Below are 26,228 nucleotides of genomic sequence, written 5' to 3' on the forward strand. Positions count from 1 at the left end.
GCTTTCCTCCCCCAGTTTTGTGCACCTACGTTACTGCTTTGGAAACAGTGAAATATTTTGTGAACACCATGATGTAATTGAACAAATTATGGAACAATTATCAAAATTTGAGGATATGGTTTGTTCTTTAGGAGCTAGCAATCCAAAATGATTGACGTGTTTGTAAAATAATCGCATGTTATTAAATGGAGATCACACTGGAAGAACGAGGTAAGTCAGTATTGTAAAATTGCCTGGATTGGAGTTGTGGCTCTGAGCAACTAAGATTTCCTATAAATAAATTTATATTATTCGAGATTCGTGTTATAAATTTGAGGATCGTATTATAGACTCAAAGATTTATTTATTTATTTATTTATTTATTCTGGTGTAGTAAAAAAATACACTATATACAAAGTAAAGCTACACAAGAAATAGAGAGAGAGAAAAAAAACACTATAAACAAAGTAAAGCCACACAAAAATATACACAGGTTGCAGTCACACAAACTTTAAATGAGTGATTAAGTATCATAATAAATTGTATCCTAACTAATTAACTAACATACACAAGAAACTTGCAATTTTAATCTAGGTTAAAAAAGAAAAGGAAAAAAAAAAACACAAATCAATACTTCTAGCAATACCTAAAAAACATTAACTAAGACAAAATTTTCCAATTTAATTTTGAATTGTGATAAAGTCCGGCAGTCCCTGACGTCATTAGGTAACGAATTCCAGAGGCGAGGTAGTTCTACAGTATAGGAAGATGTATATAAAGACTTTCTATGATGAGGGATAGAAAGAAGTGCTTGATGTCGGTTTCGAAGAGTTGTAAGACAATGAAAGCATGATAACAGATAATTCAGAGTAGAAGTATGCATGATTCTAAACAGAAGAGACAGGGAATGTATTGTTCTTCGTTCCTTCAGACGCACCCATGAAAGTAACTGGAGGGAAGGTGTTATATGGTCAAATTTACGAGTATTGCAGATGAATCGTATGCACACATTATGAACACGTTGTAGTCTCTCAGCTAAGAGTGAACTTACATTAGTTAGCAAGGAATCGCAATAATCAAAATGGGGCATTACAAGCCTCTGAATAAGATTCTTCTTTTAGACTAAGATGGCTTAATTGTGAAGTTCTAAATTTCTTTTATGGAAATTTTACTGAATTGGCTTAACTTGTTTTTCCCATAAAATCTTTAAATGTTATTTCATATGTTATTGAATGTCATTTTAATTATATGTTTTCCTCACATACATTTTTTTTTCTCCAGACCCCATAAAAATGTATAAATGAAGTTTTACTGTGTCAGGTTATGAAAAATTTCTTAATTGTATACATTTGGTCCTTTATTTAATAGATCTTAATAATACTTTTGCAACTGACTATGGACTGGAAAGTTCTAGGTCCAATTCCAAGTGGTGGCGAGATTTTTCTCGTTGCCTAAACTTGCAGATCAGTCCTGAGGTTCATTCACCCTTCTATCAAATTGAGTACAAGATTTTTTCCAAAAGTGAAGGCAGTTGGAGCATGATTCTGATCACACCACCTCATTCCAGTACCAAGGTCATGAAAGCATCTCGACACGCCCCAAGTAACTTCATGACTGACATACAAAGGGGATACCTTTACCTTTTTACCTAATAATAATTTTAATTGTTGTAATTACTGGTTTGAACCAAAGTATGTTTGGCTTACAATGAGACTCGTTTACTTTATAGATTTCTAATTACTGATTTTATGACTTATTTCACAAAAATAAAAGCAAACAATATGAATTTGTTTTTTCAGAATATTTCTTTTTCTCGTTCTGTGAAGTGTTTCATAATGTTTGAAGAAGTTCAGGGAATAAAATTAAGTAGGTATGTTCCAAATACAAGAATTGAAACAGGTTGGTAATATATAATATAGGCTATTTTTAACATTGATCTTACTCTTGTTTCCTGATAATAATGTGTTAAATTATCACATGAGGTGTTTGAATCAAAAATACTTATGTGTGCATGTTCCAAATACAAAAATTGAAACAGATTGGTAATATACAGAGCGTTTACCTACGGGTGGGGCCAGGAAAGCGGCCTGCCTGCGGTGTCGCTTGTTGGAATCGTCTATCCGTAAGCTTCCGCTTTCTATACTATAGTCTTTAGGGTTTTAATTTTAAAAGTTTAGCAGCAGTAAAGACTGATGTTTTTGAAACACTAACTTCCTGTGAAACACATCTTAGAGATTTATTAGGAGAGCGTGTAAATTATGCACTGATTTCATCAATTTTTTCTCCCGTCAGTACTCTTTGTTTTTGCTTAGGAATTGTAGCATTTATCGACCCTGTTGTCCTTCATTTGTTAACAAGACGTCTAACAGTTTCTCTACCCTGAACTGGAGCACCCGGATATTTCACTTCAAATTGCCTACGCACCTCTCTACATGACTCTGTTTTCACATATGCATCATACATAAAAACTCTTTGTTCAAGCGTTAATTTTGCGTTTTGCATTGTTAAGAAATTTTACACAATGCTGAATATTTAAGCAACTGTGTCAAGAAACTGCACTGTACGTCTTAAATACTGCAACATCTGGCTCACAACTGATAACTTGTCGACCTTGATGTCTTTGATTGTCGAGCGTGTCTCAACAACTGCTTGCACAAAGCGGTGTATCAGTACATGCCGCTTTCCTGGCCTCACCCGTAGGCGAATGCTCTGTATAATATAGGCTATTTTTAACATTGATCTTACTCTCGTTTCCTGATAATAATGTGTTTAATAATGACATGAGGTGTTTGAATCTAAAATACTTTAGTGTGTTCTATAGCATTTGTTTGAACTATATAATCTATTATATTGTTTTTCTGTAGGTTCACAGACATCTCTGCAATGGAGACGTGTTACTTCTAAACAGGCAGCCTACTCTACATAGACCTAGCATCATGGCCCATACTGCACGAATCCTGAAAGGAGAGAAAACTATACGGTTGCACTATGCAAACTGCAAAGCTTACAACGCTGATTTTGATGGTGATGAAATGAATGCTCATTTTCCCCAGAATGAAGTTGCTCGCAGTGAAGCCTACAATATTTGTATGTATTAATTATCTCATGATTAATTACAGCTTTCCTCTTCATTAATTTTAAATAGCACTGTAGCATTCTGTTATAGATTTAACACTTGCTACTGCCTGTCAAAAGGTGCTGCTGTTTAATGCAGGAAATTTTTTTGTGCTTCAAATAACTCCACTCAAATTTAAAATAATATGTTATGTAAGAAATACAGCTTTCTTGAGTCACGTGTGGGCATGAGTAATGTAACAGGAATCGTGTATTTGGATGTTCACTAACAGTTTGAGCTGATCCATTAGCTGTCAGTTTTTTCCGAACACAGAAGTGCTTGTTCTTGACTCACATGGTGCGTGTGGACGTCTATGAGTGCAGACATGTGTGACATGGAACCTTATTTGTGAATATCGGAACATTTTGTCTTTGTTATTTATTTAATTTTTTTGTGCTTGGCTGATTACCGAGTTATTATTATTCACTCGAATTCCATAAAAGCAAGTACAGCCAGTATGTTGTTGTTATCTATGCTGGTGGGATATAAGGAACCAATCCATGAGTCTTCTGGCATTCCAGTACAGTTTTGAGAGGTTCTTCGTCTTCTGGAGAGTGGGATCCAGTTTTCGCCATTGACGTAGATGTTCTCCATTCGTTTTAGTGCTCTGGTCCTTGCAGATGGTGCAGTGTTCAGAGTTATAAATTTCCATGCGATATAGATGTGATGCTAGACAGTCACGCTCAGTGCAGGCAATATAACAAGTTATATTGTCATCATACGACTTAGAGGTGGTGGTGTCCCTCACATTTTTGTATACAGTTCACCACTACACTTGATTACATTCAATCATATATCCTAAAATATTTTTCCTCTCATCTATATCTCCCCACATCTTCCATTACCTTCAGTTCAACTCTATTTCAGTCTATTTTCTCCCTCCACCCTTTCTGATATGCTGTACAGTATTTTCAACTCTTCCCCTTCTTTATCTTCCTCAGTCCCATTCCCGAATACTATGCAACACTGTCTACCTTACTCTTGTTCACAAACATTCTATTCATCCGTCTCTATTATCATTGTCATCTTCCATTATTGTTATCCCTAATTTTCTGTATATCTTAAACCCTTTCTTCTCTGACTAATATTCACTAATTTTTCTACTTTCTCATCTACATTACCATATTATATTATTTGTTTCATTTATTGTTCCAATGTTCCACTGTTTATAATACTTCCTTACTATTACTTCTTCAATGCACATAATTTTTTCCGCAAATCAAGCTTTCAGGTATAACTCCCTGTAAAGTTCATTTGAATAATTTCGAGGGAAAAATTGTTCCGGGGCCGGGTATCGAACCCGGGACCTTTGGTTAAATGTACCAGTGCTCTACCAACTGAGCTACCTAGGAATTCTACAAGACACCGATCCAACTTTTCCGTCTATATCCACAGACCTCAAAGTGGGCTGACAACCGTCAAGCAACCAACACTGAGTGCACACTAACTCTGTGTGAGGAGGAGGGGAGGTTGTAAGCTGATTTGGATCAAAATTAACATTTTTTGGTTTTTAGCTGAACTAATAAATTAAGAAAAAGTCGGTAGGTTAAGGAAGATCACAACTAAAGGTGTCCAAATTTTCATAGATGTAGATTGAATAGTTTCTGAGATAAGTGTACCTGAAGTTGCCAAATTTAACACAGCGAGGATAGCCCTAGTTCAGCTAAAAAACCAAAAAATGTTAATTTTGATCCAAATCAGCTTACAACCTCCCCTTAAACGAACAGTGGCGTGTATTATGCAAATCAAGCTTTCAGGTGTAACTCCCTGTAAAGTTGATTTGAATAATTTCGAGGTTGTGAGCCCACTTTGAAGTCTGTGGATATAGAGGGAAAAGTTGGATCTGTGTCTGGTAGATTTTCCAGGTAGCTCAGTTGGTAGAGCATTGGTACATTTAACCAAAGATCCCGGGTTCGATACCTGGCCCTGGAACAATTTTTCCCTCGAAATTAATCATTTTTTCCCCCTTTATTGGATAACTTTTTCCGTTCGCTCTCACTACTTTTGCTCACTTTCTACATCCTCCACTCCCCATATTCTTCCTCCCTCAGTTACATGAAACACTCAGTATTATTTTTTCCTAACTCGTATTAGCCTCACTACCGTCATTACTTTTCTTCTCACTGTTTATTCTATTCATTTTCTCCTCAACACTTCACTACTTATTCCTCTATCTTATTCTCAGATCCACTTCAGTTACACTAATTGATCTAATCATCACATCTTTGATGGCATCAATACCTCAGACTAAGTCAGATTTCTCCTCTGGTTCACTTATTACACTTCACACATCCCTGTTTCTTTAACTAATATTCGCTGAACTGTTTTTACAAGTTTCCTCTAGTTTTTCGTACCTATCAATGTCTCCTATGGTCGCTGGACTTGGATCATCTCCGCTCTTCTTCTCTCTTATATTCTCGACTTCTTCTTTCTTCTCTTCATCTCAATCCCTTTCGTAACTTACACTTGGACTTGCACTCGTCAAGATTTCTTCCATTACACTCTACTTATTCTCCTATTATCCCAACCCTGCACTCCTCTCCCTCTCTTTCCTTCTTCTTTCCTCTATCATCCCCTCACTTGACTCATGTCAATCAATAGCTTCCCATTCTTCATAGATTAAACATATTCCAGAAGTATATTTGGCATTTAATTTTAAAAGAAAACAATCAGATAATTTTTCGAAACACTTTATTTATACATTCAAATAATTTTTCCAAGCACTTTATTTATTATTTGTAATAAATAATATGGATATGGAGGGTAGCTGCGAATATATTGAATAAGCAGTCGTGGGTGGTCCTCCAGCTTGGGGGTTGGGCGAAGGGCTAACAACCCATCACCGTAAGAAACAGCTAGTTATGAAACCTAACAATAAGGTTGAGAAGCTTTTGTCATCTAGTCTGCTGTCAAAAAATCTGAAAGTTAGAATTTATAAAACAGTTATATTACCGGTTGTTCTGTATGGTTGTGAAACTTGGACTCTCACTTCGAGAGAGGAACATAGGTTAAGGGTGTTTGAGAATAAGGTGCTTAGGAAAATATTTGGGGCTAAGAGGGATTAAGTTACAGGAGAATGGAGAAAGTTATACAACGCAGAACTGCACGCATTGTATTCTTCACCTGACATAATTAGAAACATTAAATCCAGACTTTGCGATGGGCAGGGCATGTAGCACGTATGGGCGAATCCAGAAATGCATACAGAGTGTTAGTTGGGAGACCAGAGGGGAAAAGACCTTTGGGGAGGCCGAGACGTAGATGGGAAGATAATATTAAAATGGATTTGAGGGAGGTGGGATATGATGATAGAGACAGGATTAATCTTGCTCAGGATAGGGACCAATGGCGGGCTTATGTGAGGGCAGCAATGAGCCTCCGGGTTCCTTAAAAACCAGTTAGTAAGTAAGTAATAAATAATATGAATCTTCCATGGCCAATAATTTGAGTATTAGAGCCACTACTATATTTCCTCGTGTATTAGACGCACTTTTTTCCATAATTCTTGGTTTAAAAATCCAGGCATAAATATTATATGCCAGGAAAAAATTTTAGGCGAAAAAAATCATAACTATCTGACATTCCACGTGATAATCACAGCTGTTTCGACATCGAACATTGAACTGATATTGAAAATCATTGACTTGTGCGACTTCAAAAGCATTGATATATCAAGGAGCAGTAATAATACGAAATGAATAAAAAATGTAGCACCGTATAACCTAGAACTGAATACAAATAAAGGAATATAATGATGTTATAGTATGTACATTCAGACTTCGCGAATAAGTACATCAAAAACAAAATATACCTACGCTGAAAAAATTGAACACTGCAGAGTAGCCTTCTCCACTAATAGGAATGTAGCATGCTCTATCAACTGCTGCTGAACACTGCTGTGTTGTCAGTTTGCTTCATGTTGTTACTAGCACTGCTGTGAAATCCTGCAAAAAAAAAGATGTTGTTCAGAGAGTGATGACTCACAGACTGAGAATCCTTTGCATAAAGGCAAAAGCATCTTACATAGTAAGGCATCAGAATTGTGCAAAGGACTCTTCTGCTGTTGTATGGTGGTCATTGTGACAACATCGGGTCTCTCACTATCTACATTACACAAAGCTGTCAGGTGCATAGTTACAATTGTATTGTATTTTTTTACATTCCATCGCTTCACAGCTAGAATATGGAATATGTCGAAAGAAAAGTCGTGATAGTACTACAAAGACTTGCTCCATAGTGACAGTCTAGTGAAATACTAAGGCATTCAGTAATGGCAACAGTACTGTAAATCAGCACTCCTAGCAGTGAGCATCGGAATCTTTTAGTATGTAATAAAGGAGCAATTGTTGCATAAATGTGGAATATTAAAAGTCTGTAAGTAACCATATTTTGTGAATACAGGGACTGTTTCTGATTTGTATTAAGTAATACCGCCCTAGAAATGTTCAGTAAGGTATGAACAAAGATGCATCATAAAAATACAAGTTACAAGAGGAAAAAAATGCAACTCAGAAACTTGTGGGAGAAAAGTCCTACCATACCGAACTGTTGCAAAATGGGTGGAAGTGAGGCATTTGCTTTCAATCAAGAGTTGGCATCCAAACAGCTTTAGATTGATCAGTGAAAAAGAGATCCAGAAATGATGCTGCAGATGGAGTTTGTCTTCGAAGGGTTTGTCAATGTACTGTTGACTGGCAGGGGTATGTAATGCCAAAAGCAACCTAAATAAATTTAGGGAGAAACACTAACTATATTGCCATTATTCTTTGAATGCCCTTGTATATACAGAAGGGTTTACATTATACTAATACAACACAAGGGGTTAGTATCGATACTTAATACAAGATAAAAATATACGTTCAGCATTGTTGAATGTCATGAATTCATCTACAAAATAGAAGTTAGGTACCTCTTTAATTTGGCCCTAAATATTCGCAAGTTTTGATTTTTTTATATCCACAGGGAGGCTATTAAACTGTTCACTGCCATATCACATACTTGAATACTTGTATATTTGGCATGTTTGCTTGAACTGACGGCATAATACAGTAATTTACAACATGTTAAACATAACATGTTGAATTTAACATGTATATGGACATTTCAAGTCTTAATTGACTTAACATGTTAACTAAGTATGTTGAATTTAACACTTTTAACATGTTGGCGTGTTTTCCAGCAGAAATGGAAAACATGTCAAGTCAGTTCATTTGCTTGTGCAGCGTCGGTAGTGTTCGGCAAAGTTCGTATAGTTTCCATAGCAACAACTATAAGTTCCGATTTTGTGGTGCGTCTCTTGATCATTTTTATACTATCATTGGTCCTTGGTGTTGGCTGTAAGTTGTTTGAAGTAATGGAGTGGACGAAAGAAAATACATTAGAATAAAATTAATGCACTGATGGAAAGGCCTTGTTTGTGGGATGTGTCTGCAAAAGAATACACGGGCAAAACTAAGAAGGCCGACTGTTTTAGAGAACTGGAATTATTATTTAACTGTTCTCGAGAATACAATAGAGAGTTTTTGCACTCTCATCGTATGCTAAATGTTAATGCTATGTTGACGTCAGTAATGGTTGTATTTGGTGATGTATGTTAACGTTCGTAAAACTTCGGAAAGAATAATTATACGATATTACCCCCTCCTTTAACATCTATCATGTCGTAGGTCCTATGATAATAGCGCTGTAATTTTTTTTAATTGAGATGAAATGGCTGCTCTTAAATTGTGTATTTCTTTGATGTAACAGGAAGTATTTTTGCAGCATCATATTAAAATCGTGTTCTGACATTCTCAGCAAGTTTTTGAATCCAAATCGATACTGTATTCAACTTTAAGCTCGTTTAGAATGTATCCTGCATAGTGTCTTTTACTAAGATATTGCCGCATCCACATTCTCATTTTCTTCCTTTTCAAAGCCTTGTAACAAGCAATAGAGGCAATTACAAAAGTCATGTCATCATCTGAGTCCATTGTCCAAGGTTTGAAAATAAAACACTATCTATATTAAAATCTCATAGACTGTTTATGGTGGACTACGCAAAGAAAGTCAAGTTTAACATGTTTAACAGTGTGGACAAAGTGTTAAATGAAATTAGCATTAACATGTTCACTCAACATGTTGGGATGTTAACGGTAAACAATTTAACATTTAACATGTTGTTGTTAAATGTTTAATAGTGGAGACGAGCCTTTATGCATTACATTACTTGTGTCTATCTGTGACATTAGATTTTTTTTAAATTTTCTATATTTAATTACCTAAGTATTCATTGAAATTGATCATAAAATGTATTGTAACACTTTTCTTGTTATCAGAATTACCTTTGGACCTATGTATCTTGAGTTCAAACCCATACATAGTAGTTTTTAAGTGGATAAAATTGCAAAACGTAAGTTACTACTTCCATTGATTAAGAAAGTAGAGTTGTTGGTCACATTTTATAGATTTACTTATATTGGAGATTTAATTGTTCAAAAATAATGACGAATAAAGACAAAATTCTGTATCCAGTTCTACTATTATTCTTCAGTCTCAACTCTTGGTAACAAGTATCACCATGATAACTTAAAGATTTACTGTAGGAAAGAGTGAGAGTGATTAAGATCTCATTAGTACACATCCTTCTGCATACCGATACACAAACTGTGTTAATTAAGATGACACCAGACAAGAGTACTCATTGATTTAGTTCTCAAGTATTCTCAATTGGATACCAACCAAACTATGCCATTGACTCTGTAGCATGTCCTTGAATGAATCAAGGAAACATGTTTAGTATATTTTGTAATGGTCAATTGAAAGATTAAAAAAGCAAAGTTTGTGCGCAGTAAATAATCTGACCCTGGTTGTAAGAAATTATGTTCTTAAAATTTTGCTTGAATTGCACCTGCTCTTTCATCCCAAACAGATACATTTGGCTTCCATTTCTGAATTTTGTTTCATTTTCAGTGAGTGTAAACAATCAGTACCTGGTTCCAAAAGATGGAACGCCATTGAGTGGCTTGATTCAAGACCATATTGTGGCAGGAGTACTGCTGTCTATTAGAGGACGATTTTTTGTAAAGTGAGTAAACTAATAATTCCCTAGAGTCAGTGTGAAACATATCACTTTTCTCGTTTTCATTTCAAGATCAGTGGCAAATATTCAGAGCATGCCCTATTATTATTTTTAAAAACACAATACCTATAATTCGAATTATTATTATTATTATTATTATTATTATTATTATTATTATTATTATTATTATATTTATTTTTCTTGTTTTATTTTCCGCGCAAATATCAAATAATGCTGTATTCACTTTAAATCTAACCAGGTTAGACTGCATGCAATTTATATGGCCTATATCCAGCATTCGACAAAAATTCCTTCTGAAGCCTCAGGGTGTATTACTGTTCACAGATCTCATACAAGCGCTGAGCAGACAAAGAATGTGTTAGGGTGAAATACCTGTCAGTTTGGATGCCGTAAAAGTAGAGTGTAAGTCTGCATGCTATACGACAGTGACGGACTGACACACAGTTCTCTGCCTGCTTGACCATATGTTTTTGTGGTTATTCTGACAGTGATATTTTTCAGCATAACAGCAAATGGACATAGTTTATTCACCATTCAAAGATCTGCACCTTTTACAATTTAGCTTTCAGTGTAGCATGATTTCGTGGCAGTTCAAGTGTTCAAGTTTCGTTCAGATCATCGAGAAGATAAAGTTGTATTTTGTTGTTTTGTTTAATGTCAACATCGGTGACTGTGACAAGGTGTTGTTACATTGAAAAACATAAATTGAAACCTTTCCAACATATGAACTTTGAGGAAAAGCAAATTATAGCCTATTTTCTCAGGACAGTCTAGTAGGGTGCTATTCATAGACATTTCGCAGCACACGCTACGAGCGTACTAAGCTAGCCCCTGCTATCCTCTGGTTACTAGTACAGAATTCAAATCATATCCTATCGCTAACACTGGTTTATGAATACGAAAAACGCTTATCATCCACTGGAAACCCGCGCTAAAAATATCTATGAATACGGCCCGTAGTGCCTAAATTAACAGCGGGTGGATTTCAAATATAAATATACTGGTAAATCTACAGAATTACATTTTGGAAGTTAAAGAATAGAACTTTATGCTGTGTAATAATAATAATAATAATAATAATAGTATAAGGAATAATGTCTAATCACGCCAACTTTCTTGAGAGAAATTAAAACAATTGCATGGTGCATGCATGCTTTGCCACTGTTCAAGATGCCAAATTGTCCTGAACTTACTTTGACTAGGATGTTATCAGTGCATATAATTCATAGCTTTAAGCCTGTTTCTTCCTTCAAGAGAGGTTTAAGCCTGTATCCTATTTCAACAGAATTCAATTTCCATGTGGCCAGAAGGTACCAGTATCATATGAGTTTGATATCTAGTAATATTTTGGTGTATCTCTCTGTTGACATTTTTAAAATATGTGTGTACCAGTCTTGTTTCTGTTTGTTAATATACACTCAAGTAAATGGAAAATACGCAATTCTGTTTGTTTTGTATATATAAAAGCGTTATAGGCCTATTCTATCACCTACTTAGCTTTTTCCTTTCTTTGTGTTTGTTGCAGCTCACACAAGTCAGCATAGGTATAACATTCTCATTTGTACTTTTCAAAATGTGTTTATATATTCTTCATATGTTCCACATATTCTTTGATGTATAATTAATTCCATATTAACATCTTGTTTGAGGTGCTGTGATATATTAAAAACCAGATGATGAACATTTGCTGCATGCTCTGTAATGTTATTTTCTATCTTACATGGAGTTTTGCTTCCTTAAAATGTCATTGTTTTCATTTTTTCATCTATATTCGTAAAGGTCTAATTTCTTTCATTCTACAATGCACAATTTCTCTTGCTAATGGTGGAATACTGTTTAATTCTCATATTGATAAAATGTTCATGTAATATAAATTAGTGCTTGGCAGTTGTAATTTTCACAAAAGATTAAATATAAACCTAAGAACAGTTAAACTTACTGCTAGAGTGTTGTCTGGCGTGACTCCTTGAGATACAATACAGACGTGGACAAATTATTAACAAAATTGACGATTTTTATGATAATTCTGTTTACAAAATTTGACTTTTCAATTTAGACTACAGTTGACAATTTTGCATATTTCTATCATTACAATAGACAAAATACGCAAAAATGTCAACTGTAGTTTAAATTGAAGAGTTAAATTTTGTAAAAATATATAATGAAAATCTTCAATTTTGTTAATAATTTGTAAATTAGCAAAAATTTCAACTACAGTCTAAATTGAAGCGACAAATTTTGTAAAACTATAAAATAAAAATCTTCAGTTTTGCTAATAATTTGGAAATATCCCAAATGTCAACTGTATTCCAAATTGACGAGTCGAATTTTGTAAAAATATATAATAAAAACCTTCAGTTTTGCTAATAATTTGTAAATATGCAAAAATATCAAATGTAGTCCAAATTGAAGAGTTAAATTTTCTAAAGCTATACAATACAAATCTTCAATTTTGCTAATAATTTGGAAATACGCAAAAATGTCAACTGTAGACTAAATTGAAGAATCATATTTTGTAAAAATATATAATAAAAATCTTCAATGTTGCCAATAATTTGTCCACGTCTGTAGATAGTTACGTGTTTAAATTTTGTATAATGCGGAAAATAATTCCCCCCCCTCCCCCCACTTTGAACAAGTTTTATTGTATTTATTTTTGATGTTATGTATTTCAAAAGTTCAACATTAATACCATTGTAGCCTACAGACTAGCAGGCGGAATGTACATTACATACAAACATTGAATCTGTGTTGCAGAGAAGAGTACCAGCAGCTTGTCTTCCAGGGACTGGGGCATCAGAAGGGCGAGATCAAGCTGTTGTCACCAGCCATATTGAAACCAGTTCCTCTTTGGTCTGGGAAACAAATAATTTCTACAATAATTATAAACAACGTGCCTAAGGGACAGCACCCACTTACTCTGACTTCCTCATCAAAAGTGTCAGACCAGGTACGTGTACTGTCCATTGTAAGTGCTCAATGCACCATCATGTTCTAGTGGTTACTGTACTTGCCCCTGTTTGCCTTTTATTGCTTGACATCAGAGGCTTCTGTCACTCCATTGGCCTCATCAAGATTACATTCCCGTATTGCCTTGGCAATTCCTTCTCTTCAGCTGATGCAGGTCTTTGCCTTTCCTGCATCCTTGCTGTGACCAAGACAAGATCTGCGTTGGCCGTTTCTCTTCTGGCATCCTTTGATACTACTGCAGTGCTTTACCTCCCAATCATTCAGCTACTGATTCTCTTTGGTTCATTTTTTCTCTTATTACATAATTTCAAATTCATTGTAATGCAGAAACTAGGCAACTCCTTTGCAATCCATCCATTTCCATCGGATATAGTTTTTGCTTGTCTCTGATGTTCACTTTAACACTTATTATAAAATATAAAACTTTATTAAAACTTAAAACTTTAATAATATATCTTATTCACAGATGGTACTGTCACAGTCTACTATATACAGCCGCGAAGCTCAATATGTAGTAAAAATGCAAACATGCATAGTTGCCCACCACTAGGATCGCTACTATCGCCTCATCATCACAGATCTCTCCTATACTAAAAGCCAGGTTATGAACCGACGAAACAGGAAGTAGTTGGCAGGGCGAGAGGAAAGTGCGGGTTAGAGGGGTAGCCTGTGCAGTGATGGCACGTTGAGTATGGGGGGTGGAGGGGAAAACGAGAACGGAGCTTTTCATTGGACCTCGCGTGAAAATGTCGTCTGCTAACGAAAATCTGGCAATGGAATCACGGAGACAGTGTAGCCAGTTCATTTGCAGTACCACGTGCATTACGAGTTGCATTTCGTACCAGTGTCATTAGCTCGTGCTTTCTTAAAAACAGTAATTTTAATTACTAATATTGTAGATAGTGTTATCGAGAACTATATACAGTAGTTATTTTAAACATATCGGTGATAAATGCTGAACAAGCTTTGAATCTCGCGTCACTATGTGGCAACAGAGCTCAGAAAGAGAGCAACAGAACGTTGCTTCTGGTTTAGTCGGTTCATAACCTGGCTTTTAGTATAGCAGATGACAAAATGTTACACTTTCGTTGTCGTGTTCTTTTGGAAAAATTAACACCTTCCTTCCATTATTGAAATATTAAATGGATAAAGTTAATTTATTATTTTAATGAAGTATATTAAATTCCACCATAAACTCGAAGATACCTGCAAGAAATAGGTTAATATTATTTTTGTTTGTGCAAAACGAACTGAAATTTACTATAATAGCTTCACTCATTCAAGATTATAGCGATAATGAACTATGAAACCAATAAATATTAATTTGCATTTCCCTTTACAACAATAATATAATAACAATAATGGAAATATGAATTAATGGAGTAACTTACGTGTACCGGTACTTGTAGTGTAGGCTTACGTAGTTAACAAAGTGGGATGAGGTTAAGCAATAATAATCACACCAGAATTGGAAATAAAACGTGATCAATAAATTTTATTGTAACAGACTTACTTTTTCTACGTCTCTAGTAAAGTAACAAATAAAAATAACAACAAAATTAACAGCTATAATTAAAAACATATCCTTTGAAAAAAAAATAGGCTAAGTTTTCTGAAAATGTACAATTCTGTGGTGTTCGGGTAAAGGAGTATGTTATTTTTTTGTCCAGGTGGACTTTTGTTTGCCCAGATGAACACACAAGTTAAATTACACAAGTGAGTGTGCAAAAATCAAAGAATACTAGCAATTGATATGTTTTATTTGTGTAGAAAAATTTTTGTAATAAGGGTTCCAAGTTTAATTTTCATTTATCTCCGAACTCATTTTTATGACTTATCTCCCTTTACCCAAACACCACAGAATTATTCAAGGAATCAGCTGATACAGACGTAGAATTAGTGCAAAGCTTTTGTTTCTCAGCTGCAGGTTTATTTGAAAGATCAAATAAAGTTGGAACAGCATTCCAGATTAATTAATTTTTGTTTTCATTCATAAATTGTGTGTTTTCGAAATGAAGAGAGCAAAACTTTATATTATTATAAAGATATGCTTCATTCTTTGTCATTAGATCTTCCCTCCTGCTGTTTATTAACCACTTTTTGCATCTAGAAGTAAAATAAGAAATAGATGTTAGGATTTTTCTTCAGGAGCATCAGTGCGAAATACGCAACGACCTAGCACTCGATGGAAATACGACTCAGTCCACTCTAAATCCAAAGTCGACCGTGGACAGTCTATTGTTTCTAGTTGCTAACCACTTGGAGCGCTTTATCGCGAGATTTGCAAAAAATCACCTCAAGCTTCGCGACTATATTTAGTAGACTGTGGTACTGTCATGTCTGAGACTTTAGCTGGTCTTGCTTTTTAGTGTTCACTGTCGTTTGTGGTTCGTATGACGATGGGGGTTGTTTGTAGTTTGTGTGTTATTAGATCAAATAATGTGTGTTTGTTGAATTGTAATTGCGTATTAAGTATATGTTGTGGATGTGCTATTGTGTGTTTGTAGATTTCATATTGTTTTAATATGCTTCACAATACTAACACACAAAATTGCAGCTTCATTCAAAAAACTAAAATACAAGATAGCATATAATTTAAAGATAAATAGGAAGATGTTTGGTGTAGAATTCTGTTTGGAAAATTTTAATCATGCAGAGATAGGGACAAATGTTGATGAAATAAAAGAAAGAGACCTGAAAGAGGAGATAAGGAGCATTGCAGTAAAATATACGATGGGAGAACTATTTGGAAAATTAGAAGATGGAGAGGTCATCACACAGGAAAGAATAGCAAGCAATGGAATGAAAGAGTCAGTGAATTACAGCAACCATTAAGAGAGGCCAGCGGCCAGAACAGCTGCAGGAAGAAAGAAAAACTTGCACTAAAATAATGATGGTGGCACCAGGTAGACAATAAGGGGATAATCAAATGGCAGTAGGAAAAGGAAACAACTGATTTGTCATTAGAAGAAGAAATGGCCTAGGTAGAAAACCAGATATCTACACTATAGTCAACAATAGTTACTAAAAATACAGGGCAAGAGCTCCATATTAAGGCTACTTTTGCTGTGCAACTTTTGTACTGCAGCTGCAAAAGTTGCGTGTCGTGTTCACATGTAAGCCAGAAGTAGCACACTGCACTCTACTTTTTGTGCTGTGCAATCCGAATACTGCAAAAGTTGCAACTGAAGGTTGCAAGTCTGTTCACACACAAGGCGCTACTTTTTCAGCCGCAGTCTAGCTGCAGCTTTCCATATCCATGTTGACTTTTCAATATACATTTTGTGAGTATGTTCACATTAGAGTTTTGGATTATGAAACTCATGCGATAGCTTACTTATCTATTATTTGCTTTTCTGTCCTAACTAGTATTCAGAAATTAGCATTATTTTTACTATAAAGCTATTAAAAAACGCCTATATACTTAAATGAGAACCAACATATTCACATAATCAACGTTGGCAACCCTCTTGTTTGAACCTACGCTATGAAAAATAAGAAAAAAATTAATTATGTCATCAGCAAATATACTCTGACTGTGTTGTACATTTAGTAACTGTTACAAATCATTTATTTTCATCACATCTAACATTAAAATATATCCAAACAATAAAAGTATCATTGGCACATTTGGGTGGCAGCACTGGTCGCAACTGCTGCAAAAGTTTCAACAAAACCGATATCAAAAATGCTGCGGCTGTAACCCTGAGAACCCTGTTCACACGTCGCTACTTTTAAGCTATGTACAGCATGAAAAAGTAACGAGCAGCAGGTTCGGCAGCCGCTACTCTTCGGGTTGCACCGTTGTTCACACATCGCAGTATGAGAATTGCGCAGTTTTTTGTACTGCACCTCTACAAAAGTAGCGATGTGTGACCGTACCTTCAGACACATTCTTGTTATGACGATGATCAGTGTTAAGGCCTGCAGTGCTATAAGTGATACCTCTTCGACAGAATCAGGTTACATCTGTGGAGCCAACCCTTGACAAATGAATAACTAGGAAAAATAGGTGAAAATGAAAACAAAAACTGCCAACCTGCTCTAATTCGGCCTGCCTACACTTAATGCGCGGATTAGACTTTTTAAATGTAAATCTATTCTTAATTTGTCGTCTTGATGTTAGGAAGTGGCAAATAAGATGGCAAGGAGACGAAAATAATGTAGAAAACGGGAAAAACCCATATTTAAGGTTGGATTAAGAGTTGAACTAGGCTTACTTGTGGACCAACCTGAAGTCTGGGGTCATGAGGGAACACAGCTCGGTCATTTTTTACAGTGTAGATCGAGCTGCACAGGTTGTAGTGTGCCCAATTGAAAGATTTACCACAAATTTTAGAACCTGCCATGTGGCTGTGATATCAATGAGGGAGATTATGAAGAATGTGCTGTACAAACTGCGCGCATTTTTGTAGAGAAGTACCTCTAGTACTACATGCCAGCATCATTGCACAAGGTGCTTGTATATGCATCAGCGGCCATTTCTGCTGCCCTTCTTCCAATTGATCAGATGATAAATGAAGCTCAAGACGCAACAAACAAAAATATAAAATCATACAAAGAACATCACTTCAGAAAAATTTCCAGAACTCCTACAAATCAGAATATTTTTCGAAGGCTTCTGCTAACATCCGACCCCTTATGTCTTCTATCAGACATTTTCCAAGGAAAATTATGGGATCACTCTCTACTGATGTCGTTAATCTTATGAATGCACCAGAATCTCCTAGAATAGCAACAGAACTTCCATCTTCAGAGGAGGAGGATGATAAGGAAGAAGAAAATGCAGAAGGGGAGAAAACTGATCTATTCAAATAGCAAGGAATGTTTAAGCCACCCAAAAGTAATCTCTGTATGTTAATGGATTGCAACATGCAATATGAAAATAATGTATACTAATATATAGATAATAATATGAAATTAATAAAATGTGGTACTAGCCTATAATTTACAGGACTTGTAGTCTAGTATGAAATGGTTTATATTGGTTATAAAACATGCAATACTCTTCACTTCTTTCTAAAAAATCGTTTTGAAGTGATTTTTGTAAATAATTTTGCCTCTCTGATTTTTGCCGGTTTTTTTCGTCTTTTTGGATCACTGAGCAATGGTTTCCTATTTAATTCTGCTTTTCGGTGTTAGGACTGGGGGACACAGATTCTTCTAACTGTTTTCCAGGCATATCTTGATTTTCCAAATCCCACAGTATGTTCTGTCTTGTAACATAATTTTCCTGAAGGCTTTGTTTTTACCATTCCTTAGTAATTAATACACTTCCTGCAACAGCCCAGATCAGCTCCACATTTTGAGTTACAGGTTCATTGTTACGTTTCTGTTGCCTCTAGAATTTTCCATGTCATCCAATTACATTTCTTTTACTTCTCACTCCCTGGTCCAGAGGCTTTTTATCAGCTTCGTGAATTCATGATTTTAAATTTTCATACATTACAGCAGCAGGCCAGTCTTCATTACATTGATCTTCTGTTCTAATTGTTAATACTGCCATCCTGCAGGAGGTTCGGCATGTGCTCTGCTGCATATACATAGATACTTACCAATGAAATACCTAAGGGAAGAATAGACTATGGGCTATACTTGATGTCAGTAGAAATATCTCTTTTCTTGAACACGAAGAAAGGGCCAATGTTGAATGATCCTATCATAGATCTCTTCTTACAGAAAAATCGTCGAATCGAACTTCAATACAAGTAGTCTATAATGTCACAGTAACTAAATAAAGTTACAGTAATATCGTACTTAGGGGTTAAATTGTATTGATTAATGTCCACCAGTAATACCATGTAATAATATTCACACCACGCCACCGATATATGTACAATATTTAAATCTAAAGTGTAAAATAATTGAAGTAGTTTTATATTATAGATATACATGAAAGAAATATACTAGGACATTCAATAAGTAATGGCAACAATACTGTAAATCAGCACTCCTAGCAGTGAGCATCGGAATTTTTAGTGCATAATAGACGAGCGATTGTTGCATAAATGTGAAATATTAAAAGTCTGAAAGTAACCATATTTTGTGAATACAGGGACTGTTTCTGATTTGTATTAAGTAATACCGCCCTAAAATGTTCAGTAGGTATGAACAAAGATGCATCATAAAAATATAAGTTGTAAGAGGGAAAAATGCAACTCAGTGCTTTATGGCATTACAAGAAGCTTGCAAGATGGGTGGCAGCGAGGCATTCGTGTTCAATCAACAGTTGACATCCGAAGAGCTTTAGATCGATCAGTGAGAGAGAAGCTCCACAAAATGATGCTGCAGATGAAATCCATCGTCTTTCAAAGATTTGGCAACATGGCAGGGGACCAGGGACGATTTCTCAGGCATGCTATGCTTGCTACGCAAGCCCAATATTTTCGTAGAATGTGTATTTCTCAAAATGGGATTACTTACATTAAAATTTATTTTGATTTTTGGAATACTGTATAGGTGTAATACCATCCGCAGGTTGCACACCGCAAGTATCGCAACGCTTGCTCGTTTCTTGGAGCTACAGGAAAGATGTGGAAATAGCGAGAATATGATGCGCGCGCAAGTCCTTCCTCCTTGGTCCGTCCTAGGCGCACATGCTTCTGTTGTGTGTTGTTTGAAGCTCTGGTACGAGAGCTACACTAACGCCTATTTAACGTTACACAGAGCAGTATTGACAGCGGGAATGTGCTGTGCAATGTAATTGTATGAGCGGAATGCATGTGTTAGCTGCTGCATGTATTATTAATTCTTAAACATTAATTTGAAGTATTGCAATGAGTTCGGAATTGTGTGTCATTGAAACCTTATTATTAAATCCATTTTCCCGAAGGACTATTCAAGAGAAGACAGACATTACAGAGAATATGTGCGCTCATTCAGTGCAGCTCAATACAACAATGTGCATTGGTTGGCAGGGTCGAAAAAACTAAATAAACTGTTTTGTTGGCCATGTTTGTTATATCATATCGAACTTCTACATCTGATAACCGAATATGATCCATGACTCATAATGATTTCATAATTATAAAATATATTATTAATGTGAGTCTGATTATTTTTATTAATTATGAATTATTATAGCCTCCGATCTTCCTGTGTGAATAAAAGAGCAAGCCTAACTTTCATGACTAGCATTCCCCCCTGCAGGGGACTGTATTTGAAGTGTGTAATGTCAAAAAAACCTAAATAAATGTAGTGTTGCCATTACTTTTCGAATCCCCTGGCTTGTTTTGTATGTCAAATTACCTTACCAATTCCGCATGCTGAGGTCTCCTGTACAGTCTGTGAAGTCTGTATACTTACGGTTTCCTTCATAGCGTCTTTGTTATGAAAACGATTTTGATAGGCAATACTTCTCTCATGGTTGATTGGTTTATATATGATTGACTTTTTTTCAATTGAGGATCTCGAAGTAGTATGTTCGAGAGAATCGTTATACAGCAAGATTATGAATTCATATGTTCCCATTTTCTAGCAGAGTGCTCTCCAATGCGACATGTTATCTGTTACCAAGAGTTTAAATGTAGTACCAGCGAGTCTGGGCAAAGAAATTCGCCTTTATTCATGCGCTATAATTATACTCTCCATCTTGCCTATAAATCCACTAAACTCAGGTGTAATCAAATCCATATAGTTTGGAGCCAATGGTACGGTAACTAGTAAACCACTGATTACATATTTCTCTTGATTATGTTTTTAAATCCGCGTTTTTTTTTTTTTTTTTCGGAGGCCTTGATCTCAATTTTTTTATTCTAGTGTATGAGAATATGGTAAGTTCTGTCATTTCAATTCTGTAACAATAAGAAGTTTTCATAATCTTGGTCTAGCAATAATGAAATTAATTGTAATTATAGTGAATGTAATGTATAAACTATGATCAATTGAATAGTCTATAATTAATTAGATCAGTGTAGGTAATCGATTGATAATTGATTGATGCACCCTTGATGCAACTGGCAAACTACCTATGAAAAACAGTAAAATCGATGTTTACACAAAGTAAAACTCATACCGTACTTAATATCAGTGCAGAGCAAAAACAAAATAATCTGTAAAAAATTAAGGTGTGCAAAGTATGCAGGGACTCAAATTATGCCAGCAGATATAACTTCCTGCTGATGTAATTTTGAAACATAGACCATGTTTAATAAATTATTTAAATGTTTATATTGTACGAACAGTAATTTTAAGTAATAAAGTACAGAAGTGAAAAAAAAAAAAATAGTTTGTATACGAGTTTTTAAGATGTTATTGTTTAGTCAGCTACCCAAAGACAGGTTTGAACCTCACAAGTGACACCAATAAAGCATCACTCATGAGGTAACTAAGCCAGGAGATAATGGGGTAGGGTGGTCAGTTCCTTTTCCCTTCCATTGTATACATCGCTGACTAGATACATATTACACTAATCAGACTTCAGATGCATATAATTGTTCTTTCTCTGACACATACTGTATCATCACATGAGATGTGCTGCCTGATAATAGAAGTACATATCAGCTAGGACCTAAATCAGAGGGTGTTTTTTAAGATATTAGAAACAAGTTGCTTCATATATGAGTAATTAGTTTTCCCCCATTAAAGATTATCTTTGTACTTTCATTTCACGATAGGCATGGGCAGTGAAGAGACCTCGATCGTGGAGAGCTGGAGGAACCCCGTTTACTGATCTGAAAACAATGTCAGAAGCAGAGGTCATAATTCGAGATGGTGAGCTTTTATGTGGGGTTCTGGACAAAGCTCATTATGGTGCCACTCCGTACAGTTTGATTCACTGCATGTTCGAGGTAAGCCAAATTATCAGAATGTGTAAGTCCAACTCCAATCTGAGGCTAAAATGAGTAAACTTGTAACGAACCTGAGCTGTTAACTTATTCCTGTGGACAGGCATTGTATGAGTATTCAGTTGAGTGCCGTGAAGGACTGAACACTTACTTACTGGCTTTTAAGGAACCCGGAGGTTCATTGCCGCCCTCACATAAGCCCGCCATTGGTCCCTATCCTGAGCAAGATTAATCCAGTCTCTACCATCATATCCTACCTCCCTCAAATCCAGTTTAATATTATCTTCCCATCTACGTCTCGGCCTCCCCAAAGGTCTTTTTCCCTCCGGCCTCCCAACTAACACTCTATATGCATTTCTGGATTCGCCCATACGTGCTACATGTCCTGCCCATCTCAAACGTCTGGATTTTATGTTCCTAATTATGTCAGGTGAAGTATACAATGCGTGCAGCTCCGCGTTGTGTAACTTTCTCCATTCTCCTGTAACTTCATCCCTTTTAGCCCCAAATATTTTCCTAAGAACCTTATTCTCAAACACCCTTAATCTCTGTTCCTCTCTCAAAGTGAGAGTCCAAGTTTCACAACCATACAGAACAACCGGTAATATAACTGTTTTATAAATTCTAACTTTCAGATTTTTTGACAGAAGACTAGATGACAAAAGCTTATCAACCGAATAATAACAGGCATTTCCCATATTTATTCTGCGTTTAATTTCCTCCCGAGTGTCATTTAGATTTGCTACTGTTGCTCCCAGATATTTGAATTTTTCCACCTCTTCGAAGGATAAATCTCCAATTTTTATAGTTCCATTTCGTACAATATTCTGGTCATGAGACATAATCATATACTTTGTCTTTTCAGGATTTACTTCCAACCCTGAACACTTGTCTGATATTTTATTAATAGGGCTGAATGTTGTTTCTTATTTCGATTTCAGGAACTGGATACAACATTATTTGAAGTCTGTTGCATTACAGATTGAGTGTCCACTGTTTTATACACTGACTGGCAAAAAAAGTGGATCACTTTGTAAAAACCGATTCATCGTCAATAAACCACCAATTTAGAGAGAGCATTATTAAATTGAATATGTTTTATGAGTAAGGAAAGATGCATTCAACATTTTTGGAGATGAATGTGATGATAAGATGTCTCGGAATGAGCCACTTTCTACCAGACTGGTGCTTCATGGTTTTACAACACAGACCAGCAATAAAACAATGGTGCAGTAACCCCTATTGATGAATTATCAATGTGTGTCAGGCACATTTTCTGTCATAAGTCAATATTTTTCTTTAGTTACTGTTTCGAATTTGATAAGTTAAGATGCCTCTTATTCGAAAAGATTTTGCTGGATCTGTTGCTTTGGTTGTGGGTAGATGAATCATTCGTTTTGAAGCTAATGCCATCGGTGTGTCTTTCAACGAGCCCTGTGGCGATTCTGTGAACTGGGCACTGAGGCTGGAATCAGGCTGTAGTAGGTTTACATCCACCAGGGATAACAGTTACTGATTCTCTGTGTCTTGCGACATCTCCGCACGACTGTGGTCTAGGCCAGAAATCATCGTCATTGTGATTGAGAATAATGTTAGACAAAGACTCCGGGAAGCCAATTTGACCTCAAGAAGAGCTATGTTAGAAATTTATTTTTTCAGTCTTTGACTTTACTACTTTATATATTTTGTTAGGTGTTAACCTTTACATAAGTTGTGTGATGTATGAACGTTTTCGCTGAGCATGTCAACATCATCAGATACAAACTGTCATTTTACAATATCAATACTCTCAATGTTATCTACACAATCTACACATACAATACATGTTTACTATCATATGGGGATAAAACCTATTAAAAATTATATGAATTAGTTTTATAATGAATAATTTCAAGAGAAAAATTGTTCCGGGGCCGGGTATCGATCCCGGGACCTCTGGTTGAATGTAGCAGCGCTCTGCCAACTGAGCTACCCGGGAACTCCACCCGACATCGTCTCAACTTTTCCCTTTATATCCACACAACTCGCGTGGGCTGACAAAATGCCAGAGACCCACATCGAGTGCACACAAACTCTGTGTGACTTGGAATTGTGGTTTTCTGTTAACGTACACAGTGACGTATATATTATGCAGGGAGCTTATCTGAAAGTCTGATTTGCATAGTTTTATAATGTTCAATTGTGGATACCCCAAATGTCAACATTTAAAATATACTTATACTATCATGGATATTTTTTTTTTGTAAGTCATCACATGTGAACAATATTATGAACGATGTAATGATATGAGACTAAAAGTGAGATTAAAATATAAAAATGAGCTAACTCTATTCAATGCTTTACTATGCTGCTCAAGAAGAGCAGCAATTTCTCCACAGCCCACCTCCAACACCAGGCAGCATGATTACTGTTTACTGGAACTAGACTATGAACCAGTGGTCAATGATTCTGTTCATGAATTTATAGCGATTTTGCTTCTGGTCAGTTGATGATAAAGAGAGAATATGGAGGAAGTGTGGGAAGTATATTCGCCTTGAAACTTCCCTGAAAGAACGACGCTTGTATGCGGCTCAATCATGGTATGGGGCAATATCAGTTTGAGGCCCAAATAGAGCTTGTTTTTATCGATGGAGGCACTCTGAATGCTCATGGATGTGTTAATAGACCATGTAATCCCCTTTGTTCTCTTCGCTAGCGAAAATTTCATTCTTATGCATGACAGTGTCCACTCCCATGCTCCTCACTACGTGACATCAGGATACCAACTCTGGACTGCTCAGCACGCAATCAAGACTTAGATCCTATTGAACACTTGTGGGATAAGCTCAACCAAAGTGTCCGACGTTGCAGCTTCCACACCCTGAACGAAACGTAGGCAGCATTGTTGGAGAAGTGGGCTTTCAACCATCAGGAAATGTGGTCAGCATCGCATTATGAATGGAGTACGTCATCACCGCTAGAGCTTGCAACACACAAGGTGCACGCACAGTGGCATAACCATATGTTATAATGTGTGCCATTGCCTCTAACTTAATGAAATGCATTATTTGAAATTTTGCATAAATTACAACACTTTCGAACTTAAAAATAAATAACAAAAACATTTTGATGATGGAATTGAAGTGCACAGGATACATATTTACTACAATTTACAATATGCCTTTTTCAGGATGCAGTAAAAATAAAGCATAAGCTATAAAATTGTAGTTCTTAAAAAAAATTAAGTGATCCACTTTTTTGGCCAGTCAGTGTAGATAGAATTGTGCTGTGTTATTTTGAATTATGAACCTTGCTCCGATTTTTCATATCATTGGCAGAATGATGTTTTTATATGCTAGGAATATTACTTTTTTTTTTCCTCGAAAGAGGGCCCGCGGGCAAGCACCACAGCCTTGGGCTTATTAAGCAGCCTCCTTATGTTGGAATGATTGTTGAATCCATTAAGGATCACTTTTCAAACGTATGATTCACTGCATGGTTCATCATATCGATTCATCCACAGCATCCAGTCCTGACTGGAGACTGATCCTCCGCCTTCCTGTGATGTTATCCTGCGGTCTCCTCAGATCGATGGCATCTGTTCGCAATTCATGTACTTGAATGTGTTACATCCTTAACCAGAGGAACATGTAGCAGTCGATTCCACGACTTACCAAGGTGCCATCTATCCAGGGGTGCTACACTACCCTGGTTGCCCACAGTCCGCTTACAAGTCCCTGTAGCTTCACTGGATATGTGCAGCTCCCGCAGACAGATGCCTCCTATAGGCAGATCCTGGACCACATCCGCCATGTCCTCCTTGTCAACCTGTAAACTGTTAAGATGATTAGTGAAATGATACTAATGAAGGCAAAATGAGTCCGAGGTTCAACGTCGAAAGTTACCCAGCAGTTCGGCTTCGAGTGGTTGAGGAAAAACCTCTGGAAAAAATCCCAACCAGGTAACTTGTCCCAACCAGAATTTGAACCCAGGCCTGCTCGTTTCATCGCCAAGAAGGCTAACCGTTACTCCACAGGAATATTATTTATGTATTTTTTTCTTGTATGAGTAAGTGCAGTACCCAGTCTACAACACAGTATTTGTACAGCAGAGAAAATTGTTTTTGGCATTGGCCTCCACTGTTCATGCATAGAAAAGAGTCTGTAAAGTTGATTCAATATGAAAGGTATAAATTACCTGTGTATTTACCAGCAAGTGGAGTAATAACCACGCGAATGTTGTCTTCCAGCCACTAGTCTGAATTTTACATGTAAATATGGCTGAAAAGTGTTTCAAGTTTGAAGTTACCAGATTTAGC

The 26,228-nt window shown here is 36.1% G+C and overlaps 1 pseudogene; it reads left to right on the forward strand.

The window, feature by feature from the left end:
• LOC138715753 (DNA-directed RNA polymerase I subunit RPA1-like) overlaps positions 1–26,228 on the forward strand; it is a 144,753-nt pseudogene that overhangs the window by 34,842 nt on the left and 83,683 nt on the right.

The sequence above is a fragment of the Periplaneta americana genome, chromosome 15 (genome assembly GCF_040183065.1).
Source record: "Periplaneta americana isolate PAMFEO1 chromosome 15, P.americana_PAMFEO1_priV1, whole genome shotgun sequence".
Lineage (NCBI taxonomy): Eukaryota > Metazoa > Arthropoda > Insecta > Blattodea > Blattidae > Periplaneta > Periplaneta americana.